At 37.8% G+C, this 19,994-nt stretch overlaps 1 pseudogene; it reads right to left on the bottom strand.

Moving 5' to 3' along the window:
- Positions 1-2,253: 2,253 nt before the first annotated feature.
- LOC128117355 (GTP-binding nuclear protein Ran-like) lies at positions 2,254-3,060 on the bottom strand (annotated as a pseudogene).
- Positions 3,061-19,994: the final 16,934 nt, after the last annotated feature.

The following is a 19,994-nucleotide window of genomic DNA, read 5'->3' as shown; positions in this document are numbered from 1 at the left end:
GACACAATCTCACAGAAAAATACCTGATCTGGCTCTTACAATCTTTGACTTACTTGCTGTTGGTGTCGTGTGTGAATGTAATTCATGTCTACAAATATTTAGGGATTTTGTAGCTATATTTCTGTTGCTAATCAAATCACTGTAGTATGTGAACATACAGTGTGTGTGTGTGTGTGTGTGTGTGTGTGTGTGTGTGTGTGTGCGCGCACTTGTGTATGTGCCATACCCTACTTATGGAAGTTAGAGGACAACTTACAGTACTGTAGTCTCTCCTTCCACTACATGCATCCTGGGGATTGAACTGACATCATGCAGTTTGGAGGTGAGCCTTTACATCCTGAACCATCTTGCTAATCCTTAAACCTTATTTTCAGATACATAATCTCTCATTGACCTTGAACTTTATAATTTTTTTGTAAGTGGGCTGACGAGCTAACTTTAGAGATCCACCAGTCTCTGCCTCCCAATACTGGAGTTAGCTACACATGCAGCAATTACTGACATTTTTGTGGGGTCTGGGGATTTGAACTCAGGTCTTCTTGCTGTCACACTATACACCGAGCCCTGTTCTCAGTCTCTTGTACATTTTCTTTCTATTTGTGTAGTTTTCAAGTTCATTCAGGTATATTCCTGGCTCTTAATAACATCTATGATGATGAGTTTTCGGAAGTTTATATCTGCTGATGGGAATAAAATATAACTATGTGTTTTATAAATAATTAAATGAAACTGCTTTATAATACTACTCAAGTCAATTTTATGCTTACTCTTTTCCTGGATATTTCATATTTTAATTGTTAAAAGAGAGTGTTGAAGCTTCCAGATAGAAGTGAAGGTTTCTATTACTAATGGCAGATTTATTTTACTAGTTTTTGCCTCATGTTTTCTCATCATTGTTCTCAGGTTCAGATTTGTTGACATTGTGTTTCCAGATGATTGGCATGTTATTATTGTTTTTGTTGTTGTTGTTTTTTTATTATTTATTTGTTTATGTATTTATTTATTTATTTTGAGACAGGGTTTCTCTGTGTAGCTCTTTGCCTTTCCTAGAACTCACTCTGTAACCCAGGCAGGCCTTGAACTCACAGAGATCCACCTGCCTCTGCCTCCGAGTGCTAGGATTAAAGTCGGCGCCACCGCCACCACCACCCAGCTGGCATGTTATTCTTGTTCAATATCTCTTTTCTCTGATAATGAACCTTATTCAAAACTTCAAATCTAAGTTTCTACTCCACAGAACCATTTCACTGTTCTTATAGAAATGCATTTATTAGTTTTTATAAGCCTGTTTATATTTTAATGAGAAAGAAAGAAAAGGTGTGGATTTGGGTGGGTGGGAAAGTGAGGGAGGATCTAGGAGGGATTAGGGGAGGGGAAAACATAAATAGAATATATTATATGAAAAAATGCATTTTCAATTAAATTAATAACATTACCCAAACAAATAAACAATCAGAAACTCATGTTTTGGTATGGGGATGGGAAAGGACTATTCAGTTATCTTTAAGGGGCTGACCACTGGGAGTTTGATCATACTCCAATGAGTATATGGGCAGCACAGACAAATTGTACTTGGTGTATTTTTTTTTAGTTTTTGGGGGACACAAGGGTGGGAGGGTGGACCTAGGAGTAATGGGAAGCAAGTTATGATCAGGGTACATTGTGTGAAATTCCCAAATAATCAATAAAAAATATTATGTTGGAAAAAAGGGGAAAAAAAGAAACAGATTATTTTCTTTTATTTCACTCATTTAGAATATTATTTTAAGTAAAAAATTTAATAAATATTAAATATAAGTATTAGTTTATAGCATTCATATTTTTTGAAATTAAATTATTATTTTAAATACAGAAGAATATTGCTAGAGGTCTAGTAGGATGATGCTTTTCCTTTCTCTTTTAGATTATTTGAAATACAACTTTATTCTGATTCTAAACAAAAAGAACGGGAATGACAGTATCAAACAAGATTTCACCACAGATTGAACAGTGTGATGTGACTGTAGCAGTCTTATTTTTGAAATTCAGGAGGGAAGCGACTGTGTTCCAAACAGCTAAATATGCAAGTCCGAAAAAATAAAGGTATGTTTTAACTGCCACGTTCACTCCGAAGCTCGTTCATCTCCTTCAGCATCCCAATGAAGTACAGGATCTGCTTAGCTAAGTAAGGTGGCTCACACGCTGCACCGCCCACATCACAGGACAGTTGCCTATAAAACTAGACTTCTGACTTGGGGCTCCAGCTTCACTTTCTCAAAGGTCACCATCCTCGTCGGGGAGGGCAGTTGTTTGAGCGACCTCTAAATCATGCTTGTACTGTGCTGCCAAAGCTGGGTCCATGACCACCTCAGGTGGGACAAGAGCAGGCGTGGCACCAAACTCCAAATTGGGGTCTCCGATGAGCTTTCTGGCAAGCCCGAGGAAAGGCTTTTCAAAATTGTAGTTGCTTTTGGCAGAAATGTCATAGCACTGAAGATCCTTCTTTCCGTGGAAGACAAGAGATTTTGCCTTCACTTTTCTGTCCTTAACATCCACTTTGTTGCCACACAGTACAATGCGGATGTTTTCACACATACATACCAGATCTCTATGCCAATCAGGTACATTCTTGGAAGTGACTCTTGATGTTACATCAAACATTATAATGGCACACTGGGCTTGGATGTAATAGCCATTGCGCAGTCCCCTGAACTTCTCCCGGCCGGCTGTGTCCCACGCGTTGAACTTGATGGGTCCTCTGTCGGTATGGAAGATGTGGGTGCACCTTCACGCCCAGGGTAGCTACATAGTTCTTCTTGAACTCGCCTGTCAAGTGGCGCTTCATGAATGTCGTCTTCCTGGTGCCACTGTTGCCCACCTGGACGAGCTTGAACTGGACCTGCCACTCTCCCTGGGCGGTCATCAAGGCAATCCTTCCAGAAGAGTCTCCGCACCTGTCCGACTGAGGATGATGCTTTTCTGTGTGCACTTAGGATGTCGTAATTACAAAAACCTACAGAGGATGGGTGGGATATGAGAAAAGATGAATGTGGCTCCGTTCATACAGATCACATAGGAACCTTCGACTTTGGGTGTAACATGAGTGATATAGTTTATAGCATTCATATTTAAGGAGGCAATTTATATATGGAGATGCCATGCTTATATTGTTTCATATTCACATTTTATTTTCGTGCCTCTTAAAAATCAGATGTTCTCAAATTTATAATATACATTTACATCTAACATTAGATTACCTTGCAATAAAACTATATAAAAGGATACCATGACTAGAGCAGAAAATTTACCCCCGTCTCACATCTTCCCTCCCACCCTTTACAATATTTCTGCCACTCACTTTGCCTATTTGTAAATGCCAATTGCCTACTATGTCATTGTATCTCTTTTGGGCAAACCTTTCTCTATTTGTTCAATTAAGAACTTAAAAAAGCATTGTGTTTGGCTTTTATTTCACACCATTACAGGATCATTCTCTTAAAAATTCCTAGCTTCAGATTTTGACCCTTCCAGGCCTAGAGCTGACACCTTATTTTACTCATAATTTGGTCTGTCCCACAATGCTGTGTAGCTGGAACTTCACAGCACTCTTATACTGGCTTTTTCAAAGAGAAGCATACACTAAACATTTCTGTGCTTCTGACTGCCTTTACTTGAGTGATGAATGGAGTCTGTGGTCTTATTGTAACCAAGTTACCTCCATTTCCTTCTTGAAGGACATCTTGGATACTTCTAAGATATAGCAATTATGACTGAAGCTTCTATAAATATCCAGGCACAGGTTTTGTTCTGCCGTAATGGTTTCAGATTATTTAGATAACTACCAGGAAGACTTTGGGGTTATTTGGTAAGAGTATTTTAATTTTGTAAGAAACCCTAATGATCTTGCAAAGCAAATTTGCCCTTTTCATTCCTATTAAAATGGGTTCTCATTGCCCATGTCCAAACCAGCATTTGTATTCATCAGCCTTTGAATTCCCATTCTAGTAGATCTGTAGTGATGTCTCAATGACGTTTGATTCTTTATTTCTCTGAATTATAACACCAAGCTTTTTTCTTTGTGTTTATTTGCCACCTATACACCTTCTTAAGTAAGGTATTCTGTTAGGTATTTTCCCCATTTTTGATTAGTCTTGAATATTAAGAATTCTTTATATATAGTCTTATACACACACACATATATATAATATCTGATATATATAAGATATTATGTATATGCATATAAATGTGTTGCCATCACTTTTGAAGGATAAATTTGCTTTCCTTAAGTTGCTTTGTGTTCAGATTGCTGTGATATAGGTGATATAGATATTCATTCTGTTCTTTGTTCTGTCTCCTCTGTTGTCTTTCGGGTCCACTAGGACTTCTTGTGAAAGCCGCTGCTCACAGTTTTTTGTTGCATTTCACTGTTGTTTTACAGAAGCACTGAAGTGAAGTCATTGTGAGAAAAATGAAACTTGCCAGAATTCCAAGATTAAACCTCAATATCATAGTTGCTCGGCTATGACCTTTACTGCCCTTCCCATCTTAGTTTTACTCTCCTCAGGAGAGACAGAAAAGCTAGACAAGCTAGGGTCACATATTGCTCCATTTCACATCTTTGCCCCTGAAGAGTGGACCTATGTAAGGATAATTCTCTGGGCCTACTTCCCATTCCTGATTTTCTCTCTTTCATAAGTAACACGAAGATTTTTTGCCTTGGCTCTTCACTGTGAGAATCAGGTAGAGTTCCTGAAAGAAAAACTAACAATCATTGTGGCCATCAAAATGTAGACCCTGGATTGTTCCTCATTTTTATTGTAGTCCACATTGACTTCCTGCAAGTCAACAAAATGGTCACATAAGTATTTGTCCAGCATGAGGTCCTAGTGTCTTCTGTTCCATTCAAGCTGACCTCAGCTGTGATTCTCTGCAATCCTCTTTTGTTCCTGTGTTCACAGTGCCAATTTGCAGTATCTCAATTGCCCAAAAGTGTTTTGAATACATTTTTTTAAAGTTAACCATTTTTCCTTTCTGTTAAAATAAATTTAAATCCAACTGATATTTAGAAATCATTATAGTACCATTGCCTTTAATAAAAATAATTTTTCCTCAAAGTAAGGAATCTACTCATCCAAAATACTACACTTGCATTTGTTTTTAAGATTGACTACATTTAGTTTTTACAATTCTAATTCTTTATAGAAAGTACACATGTATTCAAGCCCCAATAACAGCATTTTAATTATGCATTAAGAAAGTCTGAATTACATGAATAATTTATTATGTTTCACATATACGAGCACATTACAGAAATTATTGTTATAAATGTGTTAATATGTAAATGAGGATGCTATTGCTTGATGCTTCAGCTAATAATTACTCAGCAGCTTTAAAAATGTGATTTATTGATTAGCAATTTGTAAGATGAAATATTCTGGCTTATGTACTATTCTTTCAAGGGTGGAAGTGTACAATCTCATTTTATAGATGTTCTAGTGTGCAGTACAGTACACACTGAATTCCTCTCTGTGAAGATGCATACACAATATTGCAATATTATATATTTGTGAATTTTCAAGAGTTACTCATGCTTATTGTTAAAATATAAACAATTGAATAAGACACCAACAGATGTTGGAAAGTTATACATTAGTAACTGTGATAGCCTTTGAGATTAGAGTGATTATAAAATAGCTTTGTCAATTTTCTTTTTTAAAAAATATGGGAATGAGTGTACTGCTTAGTCATAAATTCTTGACTTAAAAAAAGAAAATATGTTGTCATATATAATTCAAGAGAATGTTACATAGACAAAAGTAAGAAAGTAATTTCTGAATATCTAAAAGGTGTATAAGAACAACAAAAACACACAAACAGCTTCAAAGAATCGACCAGAAGATCACAAATCTAGTTTCCTAGGTCAGCAATACCAAATCAATGAAAGCTAAGCTTATTTCATAACCAATATTTGTTAATTAAGGAAGAAATTCTTATCACTGCCATATACAATAATGTTTTCCAATACCTCAAATCAACTTCCCTAAATTATAAACTGTGTGCTCATAAAATATCCCTAAAAATGATATATATTCAGTCTTTGAGCACATATCACATAAATCCTAAATATTTAAATAAAAAATATTAATATAAAGGCATGATCTCTATTCCAGGTTTGGATATTTATTTATTTATTGCTTTTAAATTAGTTTTTGCATACATTATATTTTGGTCATGTTTTTCCCATTCTTCAATTCCTCTCAGATTCTCTCCACCTTCCAACACACCAACTTTTCTTTCTCTTTCAAAAAAACCTAAAAGACTAAAGCAAAAAAACCCCATTAAACTACAAAAAGGAAAATCAAAACAAACAACCAAAAAAACTAATAAGAGAAAGGAACAAAACAAAACAAAAGGACCACAAGAAAAGATTCACATATTCATAATATTAGGATGGTAAACTATTTTCCTGAGTTAAATCTAAAATTAAAACGAATTGCTAAATAAGTTAGATTCATTGTCTAGTATTTCTAATGCAGAGTATTTTTCTTGTCCCTATTTTCTTGAAAATTAGAAAATTTCCAAAATTATTATATAATCAAAATGTAGCAAAGAAATTTTCTCACATATGCAATAGTATTTTAATGGCAAGTAACAAAATAACATACTTAAAGCCAATAGTACCTGAAGCAAGCTGTCATACCCTCACCCCACTTTTATAAAATGCTTGTGTCAGTAGAAGTGGTAGTATTTTTCACTTAGCAACAAATAGCTGCAATATTTTAACACATCAAATCTTAATGAAGCTGAGGGATAATATAGTTATAAAAGTAGAATTTGCCTTAGTGCATATCTTCCTATACAAATATAATTCCTCTATACACTTATGTAGAGTATTGAATACTATAGAGCTATTTCTTCTCCCAGTTTTCCTCACAATCTACCTTCTGTTAGAAGGGCTCACACGTTGCCAGCTCATGTAGGCAACAAAAACTAATGTGAGGAAAGTAAAATTAATACAGGAGGCATATTACATGGGGTAGTAGAATTTTAATAGGATTAACTTGGAATTGATTAAAGCTTGTGGTATATATGATTTGTTGCAAGGGAAAAGTTAAAGAATTTTAGAGTATTCATAGGAAAAATGTCACAGTATTAAGTTTATATAGTAAGATCAGCAAATTCAATTTAGACTGGAAAATTTAGCACCCAAAAAGGTGCTAAAATTTGATGAAGAACTTAAGAAATTGAGCACATGTGGCACATATTTAGCTTAAAATTTTGGTAAATATTTGTTGGTCCCACAATGATAAATAGAACATTCTGGCATTTCTCTCCTTCTATGAGTACACTAATAAAAGAGCAATATGTGGTTAATTCGCTGTAAGGAACTCAGACACTAGTTGTGAGACTCTAACACACCAAATAAATCTGAAAACATAATTATTAACGTTGAGAGGAAGTAGAGATATGTTCTTGCTGTGAGTTCCTTACCCAGCAAAGTACTTTGAGGTTGGGTGTTGGGAGTACAGCACGAAGGTCCTTGTGCCCACAAATCTCCAGAGAAACCAAGGATGTTAAGCATACAGGTCTATCTTTCCAATGGGAAGGATGAAAAATCTGTTCTTCCATCCAGAAAGCTGAGAATTGGAAATGATTGACTGCCTGGTGATCTGAGTTACCTGTTGGACCAGGCCATATCAAGCTCTTAAAACCAAGACCCTTGTAATGGTGGCTAGAAATCTAAATGACCCTTGTAGGCAGAGGTTCTCCCAAGCTCCCACAACTATGACTAGAGGTGGCTAATAGCCCAAATGACCTCTATGCTATCTGTATGATTGAGACTAGCCAGACCCTTAGTCCCTAAAGCTATATAGGTAGACTATCCCTAGAACTTATCATCTTGAAGGAAATGACATGTACACTGAGTTGAGTTTCAGTGTAATTATGCTTCCTTGTGCAATGGGGATTGTATTGCACCAGAAACCTTTTTTTTTTTTTCAAATTGTACTAGGCTTAAATACCTGCTATTAGACTCCCTGAGGTCTGATTCAGGTTGACTAAATCAATCTGTACCGGGTTTTCATCCTTATCTCTTAGCAGGGATTTACTTCCCTGTATGACACCTGCAGAGACCCCCTCAATTGGGAAATCTTTCTCAGCTCCCAGTCTCTTCTATAACACATCAACTTACATAACATTTCAACTCTCTGGCAGGGATCAAACATTTACCAAAGGATCAGGAAACATGGTAGGTCTTTTGGGCTCAGCCCAAAGTGAATGGGCATTTAAACTCAGATTTCAGCTTCTCTCTGATAAGCAGACACCTAGCACTTCAACCTTTCCAGATGCTGCACAAGCATCCAGCTTCTAACTGGCCAGTTTCCTGGCGATGTTGAAGTAGGCAACAACTAGTCCCTGAAGTGCTTGGTGGACCCTATAGGCATTTCCAATGCAACCTCCCACCCTCAGCGTACTCAACTGGTAGCATACAGCTTCCAGTTTGTGGCTGGATAAAGTTGAACTCCATAACCAGCATCTAAACTCTCATGGACAATCCCTGAGAGACTGACTTCAAACTTGCCTATCTCTGTAAACTGAGAAGATCTGGAATTTTTCAGATCACTGAAGACTACAGAGCAAATCAACATTTTAAAAAATATGATCTAAACCGGCCAGCATGCTCTCCTACTTATGTTTCTTTATCATTGTGATTAAATACTATGACCAAAAGCAATTTGGAAAGGAAAGAGTTTATTTTTGTCTTACACTTCCAAGTAACAGTTCATCACTGAAGGAAGTCAAGGTAGGAACTCAAGCAAGACAAGAACCTCGAGGCAGGTACTGACACAATGGCCATGGAATAGCACTGCTTAATGGCTTTCTCCTCCCAGCTTGCTTGATTTGTTTTCTTATATATCCTCAGACCACCTACCAAAGCATAACACCACCCATAATGGGCTGGGCCCTCCTATATCATTTACTAACTTAAAAAAATGAACCACAAGCTTGCCCACAGCCCAACCTGGTGACAGAATTTTCTCAATTTAGGTTCCCTCTTCCCAAAGTACTCTAACTTCTGTCAAATTGATATAAAACCAGCCAACATACATGAATTTGCCAAGACTCCCCTTCCAATTCAGGGCAGAGGCAGACAATAGCCCGATTTTCCTTGATAAGGGACTGGACCACACAGTGAGCCTGAAGGCTTGGCTTTTATCTCAACTGTAAGGGATTCAGGGTGCTTGCCACCAAGTCAAAATGACCTGTTTTAGAATCTGGGTCCCTCTTGATGGAAGTAGAGAACTGATGCTAATTAAGTTGTCCTCTAACCTCTACAGACACATGTGCTCTGGCACACATGCCAGCACATACTCACACATGCTCACAGTAAATAAACAAATGTAAAATGTGTAAAGATGAAACAAAACAACTTTCTAAAAAAGTTTTAGAGAAAAGTAAAAAAAAAAAAAAACTTGCTAAAATATTTTAAAACCTGCAAGAACACACACTAACAACATCAAATCTGCCCTAGAGCTTAGAAGACAATGACATGAAAACCAATCAAAATGAGAAGAAAAGACAGGAAATAACAATAACACCAGAAATGTGTATACACACAGACACAGAAAAGAATCGCCTTTCACTTCAATTAATGTAAGGAGAAATGTGGAGAAAGTCATAAAATGAATATACTAAAAGAAATGTTTCACAGGAAAGCTGTTTTATTGATATAAATCACAGAATAGGTACTAAGAAAAATAATTTTTAATGTGTTGGGAGTTGAACTCAAGGCACAGGGCATACATGTCTGCCATGTAAAGCATTCTACTATTGAGCTATATCTCCAGCCATGACAAAGCTGAGCTTTACAGTTCTGTATGTTTCTTTGTCTGGTTTTTAGTCTTAAGGATTATCTATGATAAGAAGCTTGAAAGAAACAGTAAATCGTACATTAGGCTTGAGGAAATAACAAAGTGACACCCAAGGCTGTATAAGATAAACGATATAGATGTGGTGATATTGTGTTCCCCAAAATATTGTGCACCATAATAAACTTATCGGAGGTCAGAGAACAGAACAGCCACCAGATTAACATAGAGGCCAGAAAATGGTGGCACACACACCTTTAATCCTAGCATTCTGGAGGCAAAAATCCATCCTGATCTATGTGAGTTCAAAGCCACACTGGAAACAGCCAGGCATGGTGACACACACCTTTAATCTCAGGAAGTGATGGCAGGAAGCAGAAAGGTATATTAAAGTGTGAGGATCAGGAACTAGAGCCTGGTTAAGCTTTTAGACTTTAGAGCAGCAGTTCAGCTGAGATTCATTCGGATGAGGACTCAGAGGCTTCCAGTCTAAAGAAACAGAATCAGCTGAGGAATTGGCGAGGTGAAGTGGCTGTGGCTTGTTCTGCTTCTTTGATCTTCCAGCATTCACCCCAATACCTGGCTTCAGGTTTGAATTTATTAATAAGACCTTTTAAGATTCGTGCTACGCCGGGCGGTGGTGGCGCACGCCTTTAATCCTAGCATTCGGGAGGCAGAGCCAGGCGGATCTCTGTGAGTTCGAGGCCAGCCTGGGCTACCAAGTGAGTTCCAGGAAAGGCGCAAAGCTACACAGAGAAACCCTGTCTCGAAACCCCCCCCCCCAAAAAAAAAAAAAAAAGATTCGTTCTACATATAGATACAAACATTCTATACTGTGTTGTTTGGTGTTAGTGAACAAAAATATTCGAATGACTTTACCTTCTTTCTCTCACCTATAAGTATTACCATATTAATTTCTTTATTATAGAGTTGCCATGGAGAGCAGGTCAGGTACCATGCTTAAGTGCCTGCTACACATCTAAATCTGCCTTTTAAAAACTATAGGAAAGTTGTCTTATTGTTAGGACATCTTTAAAATGTTAAAGCATCCATTAAAATGTTTAAAAAAAACCTAAAATTTTAGTACCTAAAATATGAACTATAAAACATTAAAATAATCTAAGTAACACTAAATATTATTAATAGTCATAAGTTCCCCTATACTTGTTTGAATATGAATTCCTTTAACTCTTGCTAACCAAATAGAGTCAGACAATTATGTCTTATGATGCCTATTATTATATTAACTAATCCTTATTAAAAATGAGAACAGCATTATGGGCTTATGCTTAATGAAATATAAGAAGACTTCCATGCACAAGTTGCTGAAATGGAGGCCAGATAAATGGTTCAGCAATTAAAAGTGGCAAGTGCCCTTATAGAGGACCAGTACCCACTCCAAGTAGCTCACAGCCTATGTCACTTCAGCTCCAGGGGATCTGGCTTGTTTCCTTGCTGCTGTAGATAGTAACTCTAACCCCTAACCTAACGTAGGTACCTGCACATATGTGCACATATCCATCCGCAGGCACACAAAAATACACGTAATTAATAATAAATCTTAAAGTAAAACCAGAAGTTGATGATGTGATATGGATGCTAGGCTCTGAGTTAATCATTACACTTTGTTCAGAAAGATGAAGATGGGCTGATTTACAGAATACTGAACAAAAAGTGAGAACCATTTTTACTTCGTTCTTGGGTTTCTTAAAACTGAATGTTATCACAATGGATAGTCTCTGTATCTTTTCAACAATTAATGTGAAACATACCAGAGCTTTGCTTTTTATGGTGATGATTACCAACTAAGGATTTACTCCCTTGATGCTCACACAGTAATCAAAAATATATAATACATAACGGAGTGTGTGTGTGTGTGTGTGTGTGTGTGTGTGTGTGTGTGTGAAAAGTTATCAGAAATCCATTTCCTTTTTCAGAACACTTTTTGTCTAGATAAAATAAATGTATGGTTTTAGTATTAATCTCAAAGCCCTATGCATTTTTTGTACACACACATACACACACACACACACACACACACACACACACACACACACATATATATATATATATATATATATCACAAATTCTTACTGTTAATCCAGGACTTAAGAAAAACACTTTAGTCAAGTTAAAGGAACATCTTTGTATTTGAAGTTGTTATGGTAGGTTGTGTTTTATTTTCTCTAATTATTTTTGTCATATATTGTCACAGTGAAAAGTTCAGAACCTATTTCCTATTGTGAAATTTCCTGCCGGATCATAAAGCCTCAAAAACTAATTTTCTTTCTATTCCCCACAGACTAAGCTGTGTGTGTGTGGGGGGGGGGGGAGTGGGGGGGTGAGCATACACACTAATTCTGTGTGTTTATATCTAGCTTCTGCCCAGGAATCTATAGTGATTATTCTGGTTTGTATTTTTTTCTTAAGTTTCCAGGTGGATTTGGATGTTTACATTAACCCTTCTTCAGGTAGTCATCTCTTACAAAAATGCAGTGTCCTTGTGGGACACTAGAGAACCCCGCATAGCTCCCTCATGGAAAACCTTAATTTAATCTTCACATCAGCTAAGGAAAAACTGGCTTGGTCTTACCAGTTTCTTCTACAAAACATGATTTTTGAAGTTAATACAGAGAGCTATGCTCATACAAATGAACCCAGTTGTGACAGCACCAAGAGCTTTTAAAATGAGCTGGAAGAAGCTCTGGGAGGCAGCAAGTGCTTTGACTGCCAATGCTAGGAAGAAATTAGATAACAACACGCACAGTTTATTTAAGAAGATTAAAATCAGGGCATGAGGAATATTCCTGTTTCAATTACTCTACTTTGATACCAGCACAGGGGTTCTGAAGCCTTTTGATTTCTAAATGAATTAAAGTATTACCTTCAAATACTCTTACAGACTCACTCCTTTGCTCATTTTTTCTTCCCTGAAAGCTAATTTTACTTTCTCTTCCTTTGTAGGAAAAAATTAACTTTTTTTTCAGAATAAAATGTAGCTTGTTGCAATATTTAGTACATTATTAGGTTTCAATTCTTCTTAAAAATAACAAATTCCAAAACAAACCATTATACTCTTGATATTTAGACATTCCCAAGAAACTTTAGAAGCATTTATCGTAAGAAATTAAAGTGGTCCTGGTGATTTCTGTTTGAAATCCTTTTTTTCATAAAGCTTTAGAAAATGATGACTATTCTGTACTTTCATTACATTTAAGGAGAATGGTCATGGGTAGAAGGGAGAGCCATCTTGTTTATCAACACAGCAGCCTGCAGGAGCTTACACAGAAATCTCCAGTGTCCGTCATACCAATTCCCCACATCTACAATACTCTGCTCTGCGACAGATGCAATATTTTTGATAAATATCTTTATTATGGTCTTTATCTTTGAGAGACAATAAATGTAAACCTCAAAATTGGAAAGCAAATAAAATGACACATGGGAATGGTTTGAAAGCTGAACTCTTTGTACCAGGTGAGGATTAGGCTACAGTCATTAGTGATCCATATAATTTTCTATTACTGGTGAAAGATTGGTGATGTTATTTAAAAATGTAAAAAGTGGGACTGCAGACATGGCTCAGCAGTTAAGGTCGCTTGATGATTTTTCTGGATGACATAGTTCAGTTTCTAGCATACACATGATACCTGACAACCACCAGTAATTCCAGTTTTAAGGAATCTAATGCTCTCCTCTGACCTCTAGAGGAACCAGTCACACATGGAACACATTCATACATTCAAGCAAAAGACTCATATACATAAAATTAAATATCTATCTAGAGACATGAATTCATTCAGAAAAATATAACTCTAATAAAACAAACATTTTTATGATTAATAGCATAAGTAATTGTGCTACCACAAAAATAATGTTTTCAAAATAAAATATGACATATAGTAGGATGTACATGCTGTGAACTACTTAAGACAGCAGTTAATGGATGAAATTATAAGTTTTATACCACAAACTGGGAATTCAATTGTCAAAATCTGTCTTTCTGACAACTTGAATTGGAACAGTTGGTCTCTTGTCCTCAGTCTGGGACTTAGGGCTTCTGGATTTTAGGTCTTCAAATTGATAGTATCTAGTTTTCCTGGGTTCAGAGTTTAGGGGTGGCAGATCATTATTGAACTGGTTAGAGAGAAAGAGAGGAATAGGGGGAAGGGCATGGGAGATAGGGAAGTGGGGAGAAGAATGAAGGGAGAAGAGAGAGAGAGAGAGAGAGAGAGAGAGAGAGAGAGAGAGAGAGAGAGAGAGAGACTCTGAATAGTTATTCAAGAGACAGACACAGTTACCACCTTTTCGATTGCTATTCAAATTAGATTTAGGGGTTAGTGAAAAAAGAATAAATGAAGTCTTAGATGTCTGACTGTCTTCCCCTTTACTACCTCTAGATTCTGTTTTCCTTTGGTAGGAAAAGAATACATTTTGAACTCCTTTTTTTAAAAAATCTAGTTATCTTTATGGCTTTCCTCTAACATGTTCATGTACTAGACCACCATATTTGATCATCAAGATTTTCAGTGACTTTGAGCATCTATCAAGTCAGTTCTGCATTTGCTAAAAGCACATCTATTAACAGTGAACGGAGATTTCAGTGTCATCTTAGTACACTTATGTAATTCAGAACTCTCATCATACTAGTCAAAATCAATATTTTATTCAATGTTTTTTTTTTTAAATGGTAGAAGGAAATTGACTTTGGAGTGTGGTCATGAAATTGTTGGTCCTTTTATAGTAGTTTCAAGCTTTAAAAAATATCACATGTGACATGGTGGATTAGATAATTTCTGTAAGTAATATACCTAAAATATTAGTAAATAAAGTGAGCAACTACCACCTGTACCCAATTCTGACATTCAACTATTATCATCCTTTATAAAGCATCTGTAGGATCAAATATATTGTGTTAATGATACTACTGTAGCTTCCACTAATTATGAAGACACTTTTGCTTTTTTGAGTGGATCTTCTGTCATTCAAATCTAGGCTTTGACAAACTATAGGATGTGTGTTTATCTTAGTTGTTTATAGCCCTGTTTCAACGTGAATGTTTATAATGTTGTAGGCAGTAAATCTTTAGTTAGTAAGTAATATAAACCAAGTCTGTTTTATACTTACAAAGATCTAGAGTGTTCTTAGTGTAGATTCTCAACCACTGAGTTAGAAACTCTGTGATAGGTACAGTTGTCCTGTTTTACTAGATGAGAAAACTGAACTGCCAGTGACTAGGTTAAGCCATGCAGGTGGAAGAATTTCCACAAGAATGTCCTTTTTGGGTTTTTGCATTCATGACTTCACACACATCAGTCAGAGGAAGAACCATGAAAAGTTGGCTATTCAAATTCCTTACAGAGACTTTCTTTCATGCTTCTGTCTCCTTATGATATCACTCATTGTTGACAATTTTTTCATTTTTTAAAATTTTATTTTATTTTATTGTACAATACAATTCAGTTCTACATATCAGCCAAGGATTCCTTTGTTCTCCCCCCTCCCGCATCCCTCCCCTTTCCCCCAGCCCATCCCCCATTCCCACCTCCTCCAGGGCAAAGCCTCCCCCAAGGACTGAGATCAACCTGGTAGACTCAGTCCAGGCAGGTTCAGTCCCCTCCTCCCAGGCCGAGCCAAGCAACCCTGCATAAGCCCCAGGTTTCAAACAGCCAACTCATACAATGAGCACAGGACCAGGTCCCACTGCCTGGATGCCTCCCAAACAGATCAAGCCAATCGACTATCTCACCCATTCAGAGGGCCTGATCCAGTTGGGGACCCCTCAGCCATTGGTTCATAGCTCATGTGTTTCCATTTGTTTGGCTATTTGTCCCTGTGCTTTATCCAACCTTGATCTCAACAATTCTTGCTCATATAAACCCTCCTCTTTCTCACTAATTGGACTCCCGGAGCTCCACCCGGGGCCTAGCCGTGGATCTCTGCATCCAGTTCCCTCAGTCATTCGATGGAGTTTCTAGCACGACAATTAGGGTGTTTGGCCATCCCATCACCAGAGTAGGTCAGTTCAGGCTGTCTCTCGACCATTGCCGGCAGTCTATTGTGGGGGTATCTTTGTGGATTTCTGTGGGTCTCTCTAGCACTTTGCTTCTTCCTGTTCTCATGTGGTCTTCATTTACCATGGTCTCCTATTCCCTGTTCTCTCTCTCTGTTCTTGATCCAGCTGGGATCTCCCGCTCCCCCAAGCTCTCTTTCCCTCGACCCTCAGGAATTGCTCAACATCCCTAATTATCAGGGAAATGCAAATCAAAACGACTCTGAGATACCACCTTACGCCTGTCAGAATGGCTAAGATCAAAAACACTGAAGACACCTTATGCTGGAGAGGATGTGGAGCTAGGGGAACTCTCCTCCACTGCTGGTGGGAATGCAAGCTTATACAACCACTTTGGAAATCAATATGGCGCTATCTCAGAAAATTGGGAATCAATCTTCCCCAAGATCCAGCTATACCACTCTTGGGCATAGACCCAAGGAATGCCCAATTATACCACAAGAGCACTTGTTCAGATGTGTTCATATCAGCATTGTTTGTAATAACCAGAACCTGGAAACAACCTAGATGCCTTTCAACTGAAGAATGGATAAATAAAATGTGGTACATATACACAATGAAATATTACTCAGCAGAGAAAAACAATGACATCATGAGGTTTGCAGACAAATGGATGGATCTAGAAAAAATCATCTGAGTGAGGTAACCCAGACTCAGAAAGACAAACATGGTATGTACTCACTCATAGGAGGATACTAGATGTGGAACAAGGATAACTGGACTGGTACTCACATTACCAGGGAGGCTACCTGGAAAACAGGACCCCAAGAAAGATATGGGGATCACCCAATGATGGAGAATTGGATGGGATCTACATGAACAACCTGGACATTGTTGACAATTTTTACCTCCACTACCATCATTACTATCCACATAATCTCTAATGTTTCATTCACTGATTGAATATTTGTTGAGCTCTTACTGTGAGCCCTGTTCTGTCCTGAGAATTTCAATACTGCATGAAATGAGTCAGATTTTGTCCTTGTCTTCATGGAACATATATTTTATGGTTTCAAGATCATAAGCAATGGATTAAAATAGCCCCAAAGGCTTTGAAAGTCAGGTTCATCACATAATCTTTTTCTTGGTAGTTTATTTTTTCAGGACAAGAAAAGGTGTTTATTAGAATAAATTTGAGCAGTATCTGAGGTATGAACTGTGTGGTGTCTAAAATGACATTAATATTTTATAAGTAAGAAATGCTTAATTCAGTTCCCATCAGGTAGTTACTTGTGTGAAGGGATTAAAAATGGAAGATGGAGACCCAAAAGAACCCCCCCCAAAAAAAGTTATGGGTTGCAAATGGAGAAGTAGTAACTATAGATGAGGGATATATATATAAGAGAAGGGAGATAGAGATTGACAGAGAAAGAAAATTTAACATCTTCTGCCTCAAATAGTACTTTTCTGGAAGTTCTATTCCTGAAAAGCTTCTTTACCTCATGCCCAACTTTGGGTGCTCCTTGCTACTGCAGCCAGACACTGAGATCAGAAAGTAAAGAAATGCCAATAAAAGGTATAGACATTTATTTGCATGGTTGCAATGCCATAACCAATGAAGGAAAACATACCTGGCTGAAGTTGAGCAATTTTATACTTCCAGTTAGCAAAGATATTTCGTGGGGATACACTGTGATTAAGGACCAAGGTCTGTTGTCAACTATGAAGCATCATAGGACTTTTTCTCTATTGTTAGTGAAATCTTCACTCCAATTCAGTTGCTTTTGCATGGAGAATAAGCACAGAGTCAAAAAGTTAACATCCCTAATCATCAGGAAAATGCAAATCAAAACGACTCTCAGATACCACCTTACACCTGTCAGAATGGCTATGATCAAAAACACTGAAGACAGCTTATGCTGGAAAGGATGTGGAGCTAGGGGAACTCTCCTCCACTGCTGGTGGGAATGCAAGCTTGTACAACTACTGTGGAAATCAATATGGCACTATCTCAGAAAATTGGGAATCAATCTCCCCCAAGACCCAGCTATAACACTCTTGGGCATATACCCAAGGAATGCCCAATTATACCACAAGAGCACTTGCTCAGATGTGTTCATATCAGCATTGTTTGTAATAGCCAGAACCTGGAGACAATCTAGATGCCCTTCAACTGAAGAATGGATAAATAATATGTGGTACAGATACACAATGGAATACTACTCAGCAGAGAAAAACAATGACATCATGAGGTTTGCAGGCAAATGGATGGATCTAGAAAAAATCATCCTGAGTGAGGTAACTCAGACTCAGAAAGACAAACATGGTATGTACTCACTCATAGGAGGATGCTAGATGTAAAGCAGAGATGCCTGGACTGCTACTCACAACTCTGGGGAAGCTACCTAGAGAGCAGGACCCTGGGAAAGACACAGGGAGTGCCCAATGACAGAGAAATGGATGAGACCTACATGGACATCCTGGACGTGAGTGGGAGTAATGAAGGGCAAGGGTCGAGAGAAAGAGAGCTTGGGGGAGCGGGAGATCCCAGCTAAATCAAGAACAGAGAGGGAGAACAAGGAATAAGGGACCATGGTAAATGGAGACCACATGAGAATAGGAAGAAGCAGAGTGCTAGAGAGGTCCACAGAAATCCACAAGGATACTTGCACAATAGACTACTGGCAATGATCGAGAGACAGCCCGAAATGACCTACTCTGGTGATAGGATGGCCAAACACCCTAATTGTTGTGCTAGAAACCTCATCCAATGACTAAGGGAACCGGATGCAGAGATCCATGGCCAGGCCCCAGGTGGAGCTCCGGGAGTCCAGTTGGCGAGAAAGAGGAGGGATTGTATGAGCGAGAATTGTTGAGACCAAGGTTGGAAAAAGCACAGGGACAAATAGCCAAACGAATGGGAACACATGAACTATGAACCAATAGCTGAGGAGCCCCCAACTGGATCAGGCCCTCTGAATAAGTGAGACAGTTGATTGGCTTGATCTGTTTGGGAGGCATCCATGCAGTGGGACCGGGACCTGTCCTCAGTGCATGTGCTGGCTGTTTGGAACCTGGGGCTTATTCAGGGACACTTGGCTCAGCCTGGGAGGAGGGGACTGGACCTGCCTGCACTGAATCTACCAAGTTGAACTCAATCCTCAGGGGAGACTTTGCCATGGAGGAGATGGGAATGGGGGGTGACTAGGGGGAAGACGGCGGAGGGTGAGAGGGGGAATCCATGACTGATATGTAAAATTAAATTATAAAATAAAATTTAAAAAAGTCATCACAGAACACAAGCAAAAAAGAAAAAAAAAAGAAAGAAAATGTACCAGAGACATGAGAGTTTGAAGAAAACCAAAGAACTGATTCGTGACTACTTAGCTTCATGAAGGGATTCAGCTAACGTTTAGTTAGAAAGGAGAGGAAATTTATAAAACCAAATAATAGAACTTCAGTCAGAACAAAAGATAGTAATTGAATACCTGTAAAGTATATCCATTAGAATAGACTTTCCAGAAAACTCAGGGAAAGCATTGCATGGGGCTATAGTCTGGAGATGCTTTTTATAAAATGTCTAATATGATCTTTTATCATCCTTATATAGATGGTTGCACAGATGAGATTCAGGCATTCCCAGTTAATGTCTTTTATAATTTTGTAATAAAATCCATTTTAGGAATGAGGACAGAAGGCTATCTTATATAGCAGATTTCACATTTTCACTCCTGTCCCTACCTGTAGCAGAGAATCACAGCATTTACCCAGGTATTAATGGTATTAAAGCTTTGGAATGACAGTCCACTGGAAAGAGCCAGTGGATGAATGGGCTGTCTATTTTCTCTTCAAGCTATCAATTTGAATTCTATTCAGAAATTTGTACAGTCCCTCATTATGTGATATGATTCCTTTACTCTGTTCTTGAATAAAACCTATTCTCTGGGTTTGCTTCTTTCATTGCCTTAAAAGCACTTTGCCAGGATTTTTATTTGCTCTATCCAATTTTTTATATCAAAGGTTTCGGGGATTTTTGATCTTTCACATAGTGACCTTTTCCATTTTGAAATATGTAATGAAGATAGTTCAGCTGCTAAAAGTTCTTAATATGCTGCAGAAAAAAATAGTGAATC

The sequence above is a fragment of the Peromyscus californicus genome, unplaced genomic scaffold (genome assembly GCF_007827085.1).
Source record: "Peromyscus californicus insignis strain IS unplaced genomic scaffold, ASM782708v3 Scaffold_21__1_contigs__length_65335640, whole genome shotgun sequence".
Taxonomy (NCBI): Eukaryota; Metazoa; Chordata; class Mammalia; order Rodentia; family Cricetidae; genus Peromyscus; species Peromyscus californicus.
Note: the sequence above shows the minus strand (reverse complement) of the source record. Positions and strands in the feature narration are given on the sequence as shown.